The following is a 17547-nucleotide window of genomic DNA, read 5'->3' on the forward strand; positions in this document are numbered from 1 at the left end:
TTGCCATGAACTGCCATATTTAGGCTATATTTTATCCCGAGAAGGTCTTAGGCCTAACCCGGATCGAGTCCAAGCGATCCTGGGATTTGAGGCTCCTAACTCGGTGCGTTCATTAAGAAGATTCCTCGGTATGGTTAACTACTACCGTAGGTTCATCGACAAATTTAGTGAACTCACTGCACCTCTCACCGACTTGCTTAAAAACAAGCCGAAGAGAGTGCAGTGGAACAACGCAACAGAAGAAGCTTTTAAAGCCATCAAAGAGAGGCTTATTTCAGCACCTGTGATGGCCAATCCAAATTTTAATTTGCCATTCAGCGTCCAAACAGACGCAAGTGACACAGCAATCGCTGGAGTTCTTACGCAAGTCCAAAATGGAAAGGAAAAGGTCATTGCATACCATTCCGAGAAATTGAAAGGTGCGGAGCTGAATTACCATGCCGCAGAAAAAGAAGGCTTAGCTGCCTTGCGTTGCATCGATAAATTCAGGTGCTACATTGAGGGTACACCTTTCACGTTGATAACGGATTCATCAGCGTTGACCTTTATCATGAAGGCTAAGTGGAGATCGTCGTCGCGACTGAGTAGATGGAGTATAACCCTACAGCAGTACGACATGGAGGTGAAACACAGGAAGGGGAAGGACAACATAGTACCAGATGCTCTATCTCGATCCATCGAAGCTCTAGAAATAGAGGATGAAGGCGAGTGGTACATAAACCTCTACCAAGCAGTGGAAGAAGATCCGGAGAAGTACATCGATTTTCGTGTCGACAGCGGAAAATTGTATAAGTTAGTTTCTGCTAAGTCGGACGTTCTCGACTACAGTTTTCAGTGGAAGGAGTGCGTACCGGAATCTTCACGTTCACGAGTGATGAGGCAAGAGCATGACGAAAGCTTGCACATTGGCTTTGAAAAATGCTTGGAGAAGCTCAAGAGACGGTACTATTGGCCGAGAATGAGCGCCGATCTCAAGAAGTACGTCAAAAACTGTGAATCTTGTAAGGAAAACAAACCATCGACAGTCTCAACAGCACCAGAAATGGGACAGCAACGAATCGCATCCAAACCGTTCCAAATCATCTGTATGGACTACATTCAGTCGCTACCGCGGAGCAAGCAGGGAAATGCACACTTATTGGTCATTCTTGACCTCTTTTCTAAGTATTGCCTGCTTGTCCCGGTAAAGAAGATTTCGTCTAGTAGTCTGTGCAAAATCGTGGAGGACATGTGGCTGCGAAAGTTGTCAGTACCACAGTACCTGATCTCGGACAACGCAACGACGTTCCTGTCCAAAGAATTTCAGGAATTGCTAAAAAAGTACGAGATTCAGCATTGGGCGAATGCTCGTCACAGAAGTCAGGCGAACCCAGCGGAGCGCTTGAATAGGACCATCAACGCGATGATCAGATCATACGTCCGACAAGATCAACGTCTGTGGGACACTAAAGTGTCAGAGATGGAGTACGTGCTTAATAACACAGTTCACTCGTCAACTAAATTCTCTCCACATCGGATCGTATTCGGAAATGAGATCATGACCCGAGGGTATGATCACCGACTAGAGAGAAACGAGAAACTTACCGAGGAAGCTCGAATGGAGAGGATGAAGGGAGTGAATAAGAAGGTGTGGGATATGGTTAGGGAGAATCTAAAGAAGACTCACGATAGTACTAAAAAACAATACGACCTGCGTCACAAAAGGTACTCACCAACATTCGACGTAGGGCAACGCGTATACAAACGGTCATTCCGACAGTCTTCAGCTGGTCACGACTACAACGCGAAGCTCGGTCCAGTCTATGTTCCCTGCATCATCGTCGCCAAGAAAGGGACAAGCTCGTACGAGGTTTCCGACATGAATGGAAAGTCCCTCGGAGTATTTTCGTCGGCAGATTTGAAAGCGTAGGCGGAGGAGTAGCAAACATCTCTCGATAAAGTTTGTTCCTGAGAAGCGGGATGCCCAATCGGTTGATGGCAGTCATTCCGTTAATACTTCATTTGGAGGACTAGTCCGATACCATTGGTATAATTCCATTTCGAGGAGGGAACAAATATTTGTCCAAAAGTGCAGCTGCAGATGCACCCATTCAGAAATGCTTGTCGTCATATGACGCTCGCATTCAGTAAAATCCTAGGAAATCGTAGAATATTTTTAATAATTTGTTGGTAATTTTTAATGTGTTTTATTAAATTAGTGTAAAATTCCAGAATTAGTGTTGGAAAATAAAGAGCGTAGCTTGAAAAGTTTGCACATGCACAAAAATGCATTCTACCAACTCGCAAGCAATCTTGTAATCAAGATCATCTAATATTGCTTCGCAAGTGGTCGATGAATGCTTTGCGTGGGGTGAACTATTATTCGCGCGTGAAAGGTTAGGCAGCAGTGAGCCATGATATTGAAACCATATCTTCAAATAAACCACAACACCATAGGAGGAACATAAAACCAATTATCTTTGCACAAACAATAAACGGTGCACAATAGAAACCCAAAAGGTACTTACCTGAAATCGCATGCGTTCCTCGTGCATAGCACTACAATGAGCTTTTAGATGCGAAATCACTGAAAACTCAGCACTTCAAGAGTTATACAACAATTTAATGATCATTTGGCCAAACTTTCGTCGACGAAACGTCATTAAAATGATATACTGCTCTTAGTGCGAATTTTCTAGAATTTTCGCAGCTAAAACCACATTGCAGACTTACCATCTTTTAACAATCATCACATTTGACAGAACATGGCTGACAGCTCGATCTTCCCGATTAATACGCACACATATAGATCAATGATAACGTTATCACGAGTAGGTATAGTAGATCGGCCGATCAACAGTGAACTCCGACACTGTGAAATTTGGCTTAGTATTAAAGGAAACGTTTGAAACCGTACTCTTGTGCGACTTTGTAATTTTGTGTTTGTAAATAGAAATTCCGGAATTTAATTGTATATTTTATTGCATGTCTTAGATATAGCATGCGAATTTATTTTAATTTTTTTTTGTTTGTATTTCAATAATGTAATTCCTTTGTTTTAAATATTTTTAAATTGTATCTCATCAAGGTTGGTCAAAAAAATAACATTATTGGGATCGCTGGAGACCGGAATCTTACGATGTTGATGGTCAGTAGCAGGTTTTACCTCTAAATTGCGTGGAGTTGGAAAATCCAACGATGATACCTTATGACCCCGACCCATAACAGTGTTAAAATAAAACGCTCTTCTTACCCAAGTGGAATTGTGAGCCTGATGGAGTGATATATCGTGTCAAAATATTGTCAATTTCCTTGTAAAAAAATAAGTGACTGTCAACGATGTTTGTGAATATTCAGGTTCAGAGGTACGTGTTAAGTTGTCGAAATGTTGAGTGTGGAATTAAAAAAATATTAGCTACCCTAATATTTTTACCCGAGCGGGGGGAGAGTGTAACAAGTGTAAGTGTTGCGTCCAAGATTGGTGAGATTAATCGCGTGTAGTTTTCGTATATTTTGTTGATTTAAATCCAAGAAAAGGTTTAACTGTTTGTAAAAGGCAAAACGTCCCAGAATCCCCACGAACGCAGCCAGTAGGAGACACTTCCCTATAAATTGTAGGACAATGCCACTAGCCACCACCAGAGGACGCTGTGTGAAGTCATGAATGGACGGCCATAGGGGTGGCGTAATGGGGGCCATTGCGTGGAGAATTCGTGGCACGTACGACGGTTCAACGGCCACGGTTCGGGGTCAACGTTCACCAAGAGGCACAGTCATTAGCCTGGCGATCTTTGCTGACGATAGTCGCAAGAAAGCTAAATATAGTAATCAAGTGGAAGTAAACGATAAATAGAGTCAAGTGAGAGTAATCTTCGTGGAGTGGAGTTGTGGAGTTAAACAGAGTAGAGGAAGTTGCCACGTACTGTTACATCCAGGACCTCGCGGTTTTACCGTAATATCTGCGTACTCAACGTATTTCTCCGGAGTCGACCACGCCAATCGCCAAGGTAGTGTGTCCGAATCGCAGTTCGAGAACCTGATCCCACAGCTACAGTGTGCGCCACCAATCCAGGCAAGCCAACTTACCCTTGTGGTTCGTTGAAGCCTCGAGTCCGTCACCATACTCGAGGGGCGTACGGGACAGGTAGAGGCGTCCACCCCTGGACCAAGAAGCTGTTGCGGTACCAGACGAAGGAGAGGAACGACGACGACGGCAGTGGCAGGTGAAGGGGCCCCGAAGACAAACAAAGAGTAGTACTAGCACAAGGTAGGAGTAGTCATCTAAGGAAGTGGGAGACCGTCCGTGGAGTGAGTGTCAGCGAATAAAGTGGGAGTTTGTCTCGAGTGAACTTTGAGTGTTTTCTTGGTTCGCGGAATTATCACGAGCGTGTGCCGACCCTGAGGCTTGGAGACGGGGGTCTCATCAGTGCTGGGAGTAACACCGCACTGGCACGTTACAGCATGGCGTTTAAAGTTGAGAAAGCGTTTGACAACGTCTGGCACAATTGGCTTGTATAACAGCTTTGTAACTTCAACATCCCATTAATCTGATTGTAACTACCTACTACCTTCAGCAAAGGTCGTTCAGGGTATCGTTGAATGGCTGCCTTTCAAACACGTTTTCCATCCAAGCAGGTGTTCCGCAAGGAAGTCAGAGACGGTTGCATATTTTTTCCTGTTCGGAGATGATGCCGCAATAGCCGTCAAATGAAGGATGCTTCGCGAAATAACAAATAAACTCCAACGATGCCTTGATGCCTTTTCTCATTATGCCAACACGTGGAAAATCAAAATCAATGCCTATAAAACTCAAACAGTCATGTTCCTCCATTGGCAATCACCCAAACTAAAACCGGATGCATCTTGTACTGTAATCGTGGATGGCACAAGGGTTGACTGGTGTGCCGAAGTAACCTATCTCGGGATGTTGTTTGACAAAAAGATCCTATTCCGCTCGCATGTAGAGAAAACCGTAGTCAAGTGTTTCGCCTTGTTTAGATGCTTGTATCCGCTGATGTGTTGCAAATCCCGCCTCTCAAGGGTGAACAAACTGACTGTCTACAAACAAATCATAGCAACTGCAATCCTCTACGCAGCTCCAGTGTGGAAATCGTGTGCACAGAATCATAGGAACAAAATCCAGGTCACTCAGAATACAATGCTGAGGATTGTCTCTTCGACGCAAGAATTTCTGATCTTCACCTAGAGGCGAACATTCCAAAATTAGAATTTAAAATTAATGACATAATCACTAGATTTGTGCAGAAATGCAACACATATGAACATGCTTTGATAACTTAAACATCAATGATCAGCAACTCGTGTATTGTAGGTTAGGTGTATATAGTCAGGAACGCGCAAAAATTGTTCAACTTCAAATTGGTGTATTTCTGTTAAAAATGCATTAAAAAAAACCTGATATGCTGCATTTGGAAGTTGAGTCTATAAACAATGGTTGCTATGATGAGTTTTCACCGTTTGCTCTCCAGTTTTCAAAATGACGTCCAAGCAAGAGGAGCGTGTCAAAATTTTGCTCGCACAGCAAGAGAATCCGACGTTCTCACACGCCAATTTGGCAAAATTGCTGGATGTGGCCAAATCGACCGTGACAAACGTTTTAAAGTGTTCGGGGAGTTACTGTCGACCGCCAGGAAGCCTGGAAGCGGCAGCAATCGTAATCCGAAAGTGGCAGCGACGGCGAAGAAGGTGGCGGGGAAATAAAAGCGGAATCCTAACCTCTCCATCCGGGACGTCGCTGGCAAGCTCAATGTCTCCCATACTACTGTGCAGCGGGCCAAGAAAAGAGCCGGGTTGTCGACGCTTAAGAAGGTGAAGGTGGCGAACCAAGATTACAAACAAAATACGTCGGCAAAGCAGCGGTCACAAAAGCTGTATACGAATCTGCTCACAAAGTTCGACTGTGTCGTCATGGACGACGAAACTTATTTGAAGGTGGATTTCAAGCAGCTTCTGGGACAGGAGCTATCAAAACTATCAAACTATCGAAGTTCCCGAAAACATATCTCGTCTGGCAGGCCATATGCACGTGTGGTCTTAAAAGCGACATTTGAACTACGGGAACCATACATCAAGAGATCTACGTCCAGGAGTGCCTGGAAAAGCGGCTGCTACCATTCCTAAATCAACATAATAGACCTGTGCTGTTCTGGCCGGACTTGGCGAGCTGCCACTATGGGAAAAAAAAGGCAATCGAGTGGTACGATGCGAATAACTTGGTTGTGGTACCCACAGACCACAACCCTCCCAACAGCCCAGAATTCCACCCTATCGAACGGTATTGGACGGAATCTAAAAAAAAAACTCTTAAATCCATGGAAAACGAGCAGCAGTTTAAATCTAACTGGCGTTCGGCGGCGAATAAGGTCGATGAGACCACTGTTCAAAATTTAATGGAAGGGGTTAAACGGAAGGCACGGCAGTTCAGATTTGGCAAACCAAAAGAATAAAGGAACATTTTTTTCCCTTTAGATATATGAATTGAACTACCGAAAGAAAATAAGAAGATTTTTGTGATATGAATTTTGACTGAAAGAAACGATTTTTTTGTCGACCAATTTTTGCGCGTTCTAGTCTTTAAACAACATTTAAAGTCAACGCTTCCTTCCGCACAAAACATAAACATGCGGTGATGGTTTGTTTGTTGCTTTCGGCTTCTGTGTCAGAAACAACCGAATTTGTTTTTGATTCAGTTCTAACCTGGATTGGGTATCAATATTGGTTCTGCTGTCCACTCAGGCAATAATTATTACAGTCTGTCACGATGCGAACCTATTATCATTTAACGATAACTCGCGGCATGAAATCGAGTGTTCCTTTGATCAGTGATGGTGCAAAAACCAAATCACATTCACTTAAACCGCCCGTAATTTACAATTTGCCTTTAGGGTTCGTTTCATGCAGCGTTGGATGTTTCGTGGGTATCTTATTAATTGATCTTTAAGATGAAATTAATGTTGTACTGAACGAGGGAAAGTTTGCAAGCTAATTGTTTAGTCAGAGATGTCAGCAATTTACATTTTGATGTCAATGACTTTTCATTTTTGAAAAACATACGATCGTAAAATTTCCCTTAATCTTAAAAGGTATAGCCTCAAGCTTTTTTTTTATTGCATCACAGTTATAGGGTGCATTATCGAAGCTAAACATATTTGTCAACAGCTTTTATACAATACCTTAACCTTTTTTGGAGGTTTCACATCATAAAACGCAATATTCCTTCGATAACATTAATCAACTTTTACGACCTTTTGAGCCTTTCTCCACTCGCTCTAAGTTGTATGGTCTCATTTAGTGCTGCTTCTGATTCAATATCGCCATCAATCAAGTCGTTAATAGCTAGCCAAACGCAACAATATTGAAGTCTTAGCCGTTTTAGAACCAACAAGTCCATTTCGCATCCGCCTTGACGGCTATTACCGGAAAACACGCAAACCAAAATTGAAATTGGTTTTGAGTGCTAGGCTTTCAAGTGGCATGCCACAGACTTCGTAAACAACCGATCTAACCGATGCTTTTGAGGTTTGCCAGCGCTTAGAGCAAGAATATAAAGGTACCGTCACACTTCGTATTCGATTCTCAACGATACAAAAACGTCACCGGGATTGTTTCTCCTGGAATATTGATGTTTGTGCATAGCTATAAAGCAAACCTTCACATTTGAATTTTGATAGAAAATTTTAGCTGATATTTAAAAATGAGTCCAAATTCACCCCGGTTGATGGTATGGGTGCTTCAATACCAAACAGTTTTCTCTTTGTATTTAAATTAAAGAATTTTCTTTTCAGTGTCGGCCAAGGCCGGAAAAAGCAGCAAAACCTTTAGTTATCCTAATTGCTGCGATTTCGAGCTTCAACGAGTGGTACGCAGAACAGCACATTGATTGTGAGGAATAGGAGTAATCGTATATATTTTTTTTTGTATCCACGCTGCCATACGAAATGGGTGGAAATGGGTCCATCAAGGCACACGTGCGGGCCTTTTGTTCGAGTCGGGTAGATTGATTATATTTCCTCGCCGGTTGAAGCTTTCGTGATGTGGAAAGCGTTTCGTCTAGGTCAAGGAGCGTAGTTTTCTTTAAGAATACGATAACCCTCGTTGAAGAGTGGCATTATTTCGCCAATGGTGACCTCGGATAGCCCCAATCAGGTCGATTATGTATTGATTCTCAGTCTGTTGTTGACTTTTCCCAGGGTGTTCCTAATCACTTGGGACAAGGCATCTATTCATATGTCGAATATAATTATTTGGGTTTATCCTCACTATCGTGCCTTATCTTCACAACATCGAGGGGCTCTCACCAAATTGAAATTTACGATAGGTGACTTCAAAAATGCCCTTCGGCAAACGATACTCACAAGATGAGTTTTGATGGCACAATTATTCATCTTTCTGCATATTCGTATGATGTTTCCTATGTATTCTGTATTGTAAGGCGTTTACATTTAGATTTATTGACCGTCAGTGTGTCATGTGCCAAGGCATCGTCCAGCCATGATCTTTTGTTGTTTAGACCTTCCGTCCATTCGAATTTTAATCTTTCAATCTTTTGTCATATGTCCCAGAGTTAAGATCTGCAGAGAAATCTGCATAAGTCACATTATATCGAAAACAACTGTTTCGCAGCTTTGGGATCTGCTTAAATTGAGGCACCTCTCCTAGAAATATTCAAAAAGATTAATGGAAGATACCGCTGCATAATATGATATATATATGCTACCTATTTACTGAGAAACATTCTAGACTCGGTTTCGATTTTGGGGACTGTTCACAAATTGCATAGACAGTTTTTGATAGTTTTTTGATCTCCACTCCTCCTGTGAAGGCATTTCAGTGTAATTTTTTGGTTGAAGTTAGAAAAAAACATTCTGGAAAAAGCTGAAAGATGCTTCCGGGACACACACTTCTGAATGTATGGGTATACCGGTCAAAAATCAAAACTGAAGGTTTTTGTTATTTTTTTTTTGTAATTGGGAAAGTTTATTACGAAGTTCGCTGTGCTTCTACGTTTCACGCTTATTTTTTGCGGAATTTCTTGAAACGCGGTGTTTTCAAAAGTTTCCTGATTTTAAACGAAATTCTCTGAAGCACTTTAAAATTCCCAGAGTTTCTACGAAAATTCCTGAATGTCTACCATATTTCTTGAATTTTATGAAGTCCCTGAAGATTTTCGAAGCTCCTGGAAATTAACGAAAAATAACTAAACTTCATCGAATGTATCCGGATTTCAAAAATAAATCACTAAATGTCTAATTACTTATTTGCTGCACTTCAATAATGTTCCCTGTACGAAAATCTTTGAAGTACTAACTACTACGAAATTTCCTGAAATCAAATTATGTTTTCCTAACGACATTTGTGTATTGTCACTCAATTTAATAAATTTAATTAATACAGATGTACATTGAAAAATAAGTGGTGAAGACAAGTGAAGACATTTTGCCCAACTCGTTGAAGATTTTTTCATAATATACCTGGCATCCCTTAGTTTGATTGGATTTTTGGGGCGAATAGCATGCAGGACTGAGATCCGCACTCTTAAACATGTATCGAAATCCACAAGTACACCTTCTTTTTACCAGGGGCAAAAACCACCGTATTCAGAAAACTCCCTACGAACAAATGGTAACTGTATTTTCTAGCTTTAGAGCTAATGCTTATTGCTCAAACTTAGTACACCACCGGAGGTGCAAAGGGACAAGTTGAAAGATTTCCATCCTGGGCGGCTGTTCGCTTTTGCCTTGACCGGGGCCCAGGTCAGATTCCTATCGACTTGCTTTATTTCCTTGTTGAGGCTCCGCCGCCATGAGCCCCTGGGTCTGCCTCTGCTGCGATGTCCTGCCGGATTACCTCCACTTTCGCTCTCAAATTTCTGTTGCTATCGGCTTCTGATGACATCGACGATGGAGCTCGGCATTCGAGATCCAGTTGTGAGGCCACCAGGCGCGAATGATGAAGACCTGCAACTTCTGTGTGTTCTCCGCTGATACACACCACGTCTCGCTGGCGTATAACAACACACTTATCTGGTTTGATCTCCATACGTTTCGTAAGCTCGCAAAGGCAGCCCTAGCCTTCTTGATTCGTGCACCTATTTCGCTCTTGGTCCCGCCGTCCGAAGCTATTTGGCTGCCAAGACATTGGAAACTTTCGACCTTCTCCACTACTTGCCCCGCTACCGTAAAGTTGGAAGGGTTGCCCGTGTTGACATCCAACGATTTGGTCTTGTTGACGCTGATGGTGAGGCCCGCCGCAGAGGAGCGTTCGGCTAGGTCATTGAGCTTACTCTGAATATCAGAGCGCCGTTGTGCTAGCAGAGCAACATCATAGAGCAATATCAAATCGAAATCGTTGAGATGCTCCATGGTGATAGGCTGCCAAAGCAGCCCACGGTTCGGTACACGGTCAATTGCACCCACCATGATCTCGTCGATTACGATGAGGAACTGTAGCGGTGATAGTATACATCTTTGTCTCACACCAGCGACTACCCGTATAGGGTCAGGCAAGGCTCCGTCATGCAGAGCTCTGCACGTGAAAGCCTGATACTGCGCTTCGATGAGGTTGACGATTTTATCCGGAACTCCCTTGCTTTTTTGTAGTCAATGAATACCAAATAAAGGGACTCTTGGAATTCATTGACCTGCTCCAGGATGATGCGGAGCTTGACAATATGGTCCACAAAAGATCTTGCGGCACGGAATCCTGCCTGCTGCCGAAGGAGAGTCGCGTCGATCTTCTCCTGTAGCCGATTCAGGATAACTTTGCACAGAACTTTGGGCTACAAAATGGTGAGTTGACAACTTGGAAGGAGCGGAATACCTAGCCCTGGTCCTCACAAGTTCCTACTTCACGCCTCCCCGAATCAAATGACAACAAAAGACTACCAGCTGAAACATGGACACAGCTGGGTGGCGTAGCCTGGGCAATGTTGCCAGTCCGGCAATAGCAAAGTGAAGAGGTGCGACGCGAACTCTGGCGCGGTAACCATAGTACGGTGATAGAGGAAATGCTTCACCAAACCCGAGCGTCTGTTCACCATGGAGGTGCGGCTCAAAACGGCGTCTGTTCTCCATGTTAGGAGCGGCTCTAAACAGAGCTGTGCACTATGGTCCCTCGGCGAGACAGGGGGTTGGGGCAGGCCCAACAAGCCACCCTGAGAAAAAAAAAACATAAAGTTGCAAATACTGAAGAAGAAGAAGATCGGAACAATCGGCATAGACGTACACACTTAGAAATTTTTACAGAAATCTGTAAAATTTTACCGAAATCTCAACAGCTGAACGTTCGGTAAACAATTTTACAGTTTTCCTGTAATTATTTACAGATATCTGTGAAAAATTCACAGATATTTGTGAAAAATTACAGGAAATCTGCGAAACAGTTTACCGAACGTTCAGCAGTTGAGATTTCGGTAAAATTTTACAGATTTCTGTAAAAAGTTCTAAGTGTGTACGCGACGAAATAAGTACTACGATTAGAAACTCGGAACATGGAACTGCAAATCGCTCGGCCTCCCGGGCTGCGATAGGTTAATCTATGACGAACTTCAACCACGCAACTTCGAAGTCGTAGCACTGCAGGAAATTTGCTGGACGGGACAAAAGGTATGGAAAAGCGGGCATGGACCGGGTACTTTCTACCAGAGTTGTGGCACCACCAACGAGCTAGGGACCGGCTTTGTAGTGCTGGGTAAGATGCGTCAATGCGTGATTGGTTGGCAGTCGATCAACGCGAGGATGTGCAAGTTGAGGATTAAGGGCCGTTTCTTCAACTACAGCATCATCAACGTGCACTGCCCACACGAAGGGAGACCCGACGACGAGAAAGAAGCGTTCTATGCGCAGCTGGACCAGGTGTACGACGGCTGTTCGCAACGGGACGTCAATATCGTCATCGGTGACATGAACGCTCAGGTAGGACGGGAGGCAATGTATAGACCGGCAATTGGGCCAAACAGCCTGCATGCCGCATCGAACGACAACGGCCAACGATGCGTGAACTTTGCAGCCTCTCGGGGTATGGTAGTTCGAAGTACCTTTTTCCCCCGCAAGGATATCCACAAAGCCACCTGGACACGTCCGCACGTACCGCAGTGAGAACATAGATTCGGACTCTCGACGGTGCATAACACCCGTCCAAGTCGAACACCGCAACCCAACATTGAGCAACTACAGGAAGCCGGAGTTGCCCAGAACCACGCGCAGCAGCTGGAAGTTGCACTACCCACGGAAGATCAGCTTGGCGCAGCTTCTCTTATAGATGGCTGGAGGGACATCCGTTCCGCCATAGGTAGTACTGCTGCGGCGTCACTAGGTACTGCAATCCCGGACCGAAGAAATGACTGATTTGACGGCGAATGCAAACTGTTAGTAGAGGAGAAGAATGCTGCACACCGCACGAGATTGAATGTGGAGCGATACACACAAGCGCGGAACAGACAAAACTCGGTATTCCGAAGGAAGAAGCGTCAGCAGGAAGACAGAGATCGCGAGGCGATGGAAAATTTGTACCGCGTAAACGACACACGGAAGTTCTACGAGAAGCTAAATAGTTTGCGAACGAGTGTGAGGTGATTAAGAGGTGGAAGCAGTACTATGACGAGCACCTCAACGGTGAAGCAGCAGAAAATGAAGGTGGCACGGCAACAGACCTTGGAGCACGCGCAGAAGACGACAGGCTACCGGCCCCTGATCTTCAAGAAATTGAGGAGGAGATCGGTCGGCTGAAGAACAACGAAGCAACTGGTGTAGATCAACTAACAAGTGAGCTATTAAAATACGGTGGTGAAGCACTGGCTAGAGCGCTGCACTGGGTAATTGCCAAGATTTGGGAGGAGGATGGAAGGTGTCGTATGCCCAATCTACAAAAAGGGCGACAAGTTGGATTGCTGCAACTACCGCGTGATCACACTGCTGAGCGGCGCCTAAGAGGTACTCTCCCAAATTCTACGCCGCCGCCTGTCACCATTTGCAAGAGACTTCGTTGGACAATACCAGGCGGGATTCATGGGTCCCCGCGCTACCACGGACCAAATTTTCGCGATTTGGCAGGTTCTGTAGAAATGCCGCGAATACAACGTCCCCACACATCACTTTTTCATCGATTTCAAATCCGCATACGACACAATCGATCAAGATCAGCAGATTATGCACGAGTACGGATTTCTGGATAAACTGACGCGATTGGTCAAGGCGACGATGGATCGAGTGATGTGCGTTATTGGAGTATCGGGGACACTCTCGAGTCATTTTGAATCTCGAAGGGGGTTACGGCAAGGTGATGGACTTTCGTGTCTGCTATTCAACATCGCGTTAGAAGGTGTGATCAGAAGAACTGGGATAAACACGAGTGGCACGATCTTCAGTAGGTCCATCCAGCTTCTTGGCTTCGCCGATGACATTGACATCATGGCACGGAACTTTGAGACGATGGCGGAAACGTACGTCAGACTGAAGGCTGAAGCTAGCCGGATTGGACTTGCCATCAATGCATCAAAGACAAAATATTCATGTAGGAAGAGGTTATAGGGAAGGCAATGTTAGCCTCCCACCCTGAGTTCAGATTGACGGTGATGAAATCGAGGTGGTCGATGAGTTCGTGTATTTGGGCTCACTGGAGACCTCCAAAAATGATACCAGCAGAGAAATTCAAAGACGCATTATGGCAGGGAATCGTACCTACTTTGGACTCCGGAGGACGCTCCGGTCGAATAAAATTCGCCACCGCACGAAGTTGACTGTCTACAAGACGGCTGATTAGACCGGTGGTCCTCTACGGCCACGAGACCTGGACTATGCTCGTGGAAGACCAACGGGCCCTTGATGTTTTCGAACGGAAGATGTTGCGTACCATCTACGGTGGAGTGCAGATGAATGACGGAACGTGGAGGACGCGAATGAACCACGAATTGCACCAGCTGCTGGGAGAACCATCCATCGTCCACATTGCACGTCGTAAGAATGCCACACGACGACCCAGTGAAAATGGTTCTAGAAAACGACCCAACAGGAACAAAAATAAGAGGCGCGTAGCCCGGGCAAGGTGGATCGACCAAGTAGAAGGCAAATGGGCCCGGATCTTGGTCAGAATCCACCTGTCTCTTCTTCGAAGCTATTGGTTCACTGCTTTCGCCTTACATGTTAGAGGTTTCCATGCTGAAAAGTAAAATGTTGAGAGTTTTCGTAATCTTTGTGCTCACATCTTAAAGCAAAAAATCATTTAACTTACGTGCAATCAGCCAATCTTTTGTAGGTTCGAGATTTGAGTCCGTTAATGCTAGGTTGTTACAATTTTTTGTTTTGGTTTTGATTCAATGTTTTTGTGTTTGGTTAAATTGCAAGGGGTGATTCATGAGTAAATTTGGTGGTGAATGAATCACCCCCACGTAATGAAAACTGGCAAAAAAATAACCGGTAGAATCCAATGTTGGGCTGAATTCACAATAACACATCATATAAAATTACAAGCATTGCGGAATGTCACTTCGTAAGTGCTTGATCTAAATCTTTTCACAGAGCATTACATTTTATGTGGGACATGCCCACGTAGCAATTCATTTCTTTTTTAGCTGACCTTCTTCTGGTAGGGCTTTATCCCAAGCAAAAATTTAAATTAAGGAGATGGCTCAACTATGTGCTTTACACTGACTGGTTGAGTTTATGCACATTACTGTTCCAGGTACCATGTAAAGTTAAGATTTGAGTAGACTTTTAGAATTTAAATATCAATTAATCAATAGTGTAGTGCATAAATTATCTTAGCTGCATATGGCCAACCGATGTGGCACAGCAACAATATTTCCCATCGTCAAGGTCTCGCAACGTGAGCAAGAACAACCAAGTTCAATAGCACATGTTGCAACCGCCAACGATGCATAGTCCCAGGTTCAATTTTAACCTTTCTCCAATTACACAATTATCGGCAGTTCTCGACACTTTGTCAACTGCAATAAATTCTCAACACATTTGGTTACCAGGCATCTCCAACTCTCTCTTGCGCTCTCTTTCGTTTTAAGCACATTATGTAAAACTTTTACGAATAGGTCTCAATAAAGCATTAACGAATAAACCGACACATTCGGAACGTAAGACTCAACGAGTAAAGTCTAATTATATTCGGAATGATGACAACCATCATTACAATAGGCACTTGGATGATTCTTTCTGTTTGGATCTTTCTTTCAGTAATCATTATTCTTTCAATATCGAGTAGTTGATAATAATCACTTAATTAATGAGTGTTATCAACCAGTGTAGTTAGTTACTAGTGGTGTAAAGCTTGTAGTGATGTTTTATTAAATGTGGGATAATATGTAAAGAACTATGGCAAAAGTAAGGCTAGAAGTAGCACCTAAGTTTTTGTAAATGTAAATTAAAAGGTGTCAAGTGTTCGATTATATAGAAGAAATGAAAGAATTTCATGAACGTTCAGTTTATTTAAAAACATATTAAATCAAAGACTTTATACCAATGTATAATGAGGTCGAAAAAAAAATATCTCAGTGATACAACATTATGATTTTGATACAAAAAAAATAAATGAATTATGTCATACTTAAAAAAGATAAATTGGACCCATGCATAAATTACGAAGGAAGAATTTGTTGCCAAATTTTCACAAGCAGCCAAAAATATCCATTTGTCTTGTCCAGATGACGCATTGTTCATCGAATGGCTAAGACCATGCTACCCTTTAACTAAACTCCACCCTGCAGGTGGAATTTTTAATAGTGTATTTTTAAAGTAGGATCTACTCTAAGAGCCAAACCTGTAAAGAAGATTTGTCAAATGCTGGCTGACATGACATCGGTTTAATCCAATGTCAGTTAAACATTTGACAGATTTTATACTGTACAAGAATAGCTATTAATTTATTTGAACCCTGCCGGAAGCTTCGTTCATAAATGAGAGCCCCTATTTTACCACACAAAATGTGCTGGACATATTCCACATGTATAATAAATGGGTAAAGCAGCAGATGTTTGTGTTTTTCCTGTTTTTGGAACTTTCCATCAGGATCATGATGTTTTTTTTCCGGTTGAAACTTTTGTTGGTTTTTGAATTTTTATTCTCCATTGCAGTGACTGGGCTTGATGGAATGGCTAAGCACCACATGTACCGATATGTGGTGAATGAGGAAAGTCCAAACAGCGTTCTTGCAAGCTTCTCTTCACAGTTTGTGGTATTAAAATAAGCTACTGAATAGAATCTAAGTTTTTTACTATGCGTTCTAGCCGTATGGGTTAGTCAGCCATATAAAAGAACTATTCATTTTTTTTCTAAAATAAAAAATCTACTTTGATGACGACAGAGCATGGTCTGTGGTTTATCGAATGTCATTTGAAGATTCATTTTTAAACGATTATAAAATGTATAGGATAAATCAGTTATTCGGATTAGCTGAAACCATATTCCGTTGCATGTTCCTATATTCATGTAGCCTGACATACGTGACAGGATTGAGTTTCGATTTCATCCAGAAGCACTGTAGGTACACAAGATATGAAAGTGTATCGTATTGATTCGTAAACAATGCAATTAGAGCTGGGTTGGTCCATCAATCCAATCAATGAATGATGATACGAAACGGAACGGATGGATCAGCTTTGCTCAAGCGATGCCTAAAGCGCGAATGGCGTGATGTGTGCTATTTACCATCCGAAGGTTTATTAGATTATGGTATATGCATTTTTTGCAACGATTATTTCCATATCCTAATGGACAAAAGCAAAGTGCAGTTTTTGCTTGAAGAGGAAAAAAACAATCCTATAGGATTGCCTATTTGTCAGTAGCCGAGTTTCATAATTGAAAATGATGTTCAACACAGGGAACTGGATTTTTTTCCTTGATTTGTTTTCCGTCGATCTCGTTTTCCGTGCTGAGAACAAATGGTAACGACGCCAGGGAGGCAGCTCCCACACCTGGACCCTACCTATCGACCCATCAACTCATGAACCGGGGACCAACGGCAGAGATGTTATGCTTCAGAATATTCCGGCGGCGCCGACTGGGATTGAACACAGGCCTGCTGGGGTGAGAGGTAATCACGCTTACCACTAAATCACCGGCGTCTCTGGGAACTGGATTAGTTTTCTTTATTATCTTGACTTTCAGCCGTGGGCTGGTTCATCTGAATGTTATGACAGTTAATGTGATAATTTATTAGCTAGAGAATGGTCTGAAGAGGGTAGGTAGATAGTTCCGCTAGAGTACGGCAGTATGAAAATTGAATAGAAGTTGAAAATGAGCGAAGGGCCAGTACTAGTCAAACGCACACTTCTTTACCTAACTCGTAAAATGTACGAGGAGATTTGTGGACATCAATAGGCTGTCCATAAACTTCCTCAAAATCCTGGCCATATGTCGTCAGCTATATTGTTTAGGTGACCAAGCCTTTTCGGATGGTGGTCGCACTAGTTCAGAACTCTCACACTACTTGACGCTGGTGTGCATGCGAACTTCCTGAATATGCTAAGTCTGGAATGCCTGCCCATATAGGATGTTGCTGTGCAATATGAATATTTTCGAAACAGGGTTGACGTGTAGAGGT

This window comes from Ochlerotatus camptorhynchus, unplaced genomic scaffold (assembly GCF_037179485.1).
Source record: "Ochlerotatus camptorhynchus isolate MF236.1 unplaced genomic scaffold, CSIRO-AGI_Acam_v1.1 ptg000417l, whole genome shotgun sequence".
Taxonomy (NCBI): Eukaryota; Metazoa; Arthropoda; class Insecta; order Diptera; family Culicidae; genus Ochlerotatus; species Ochlerotatus camptorhynchus.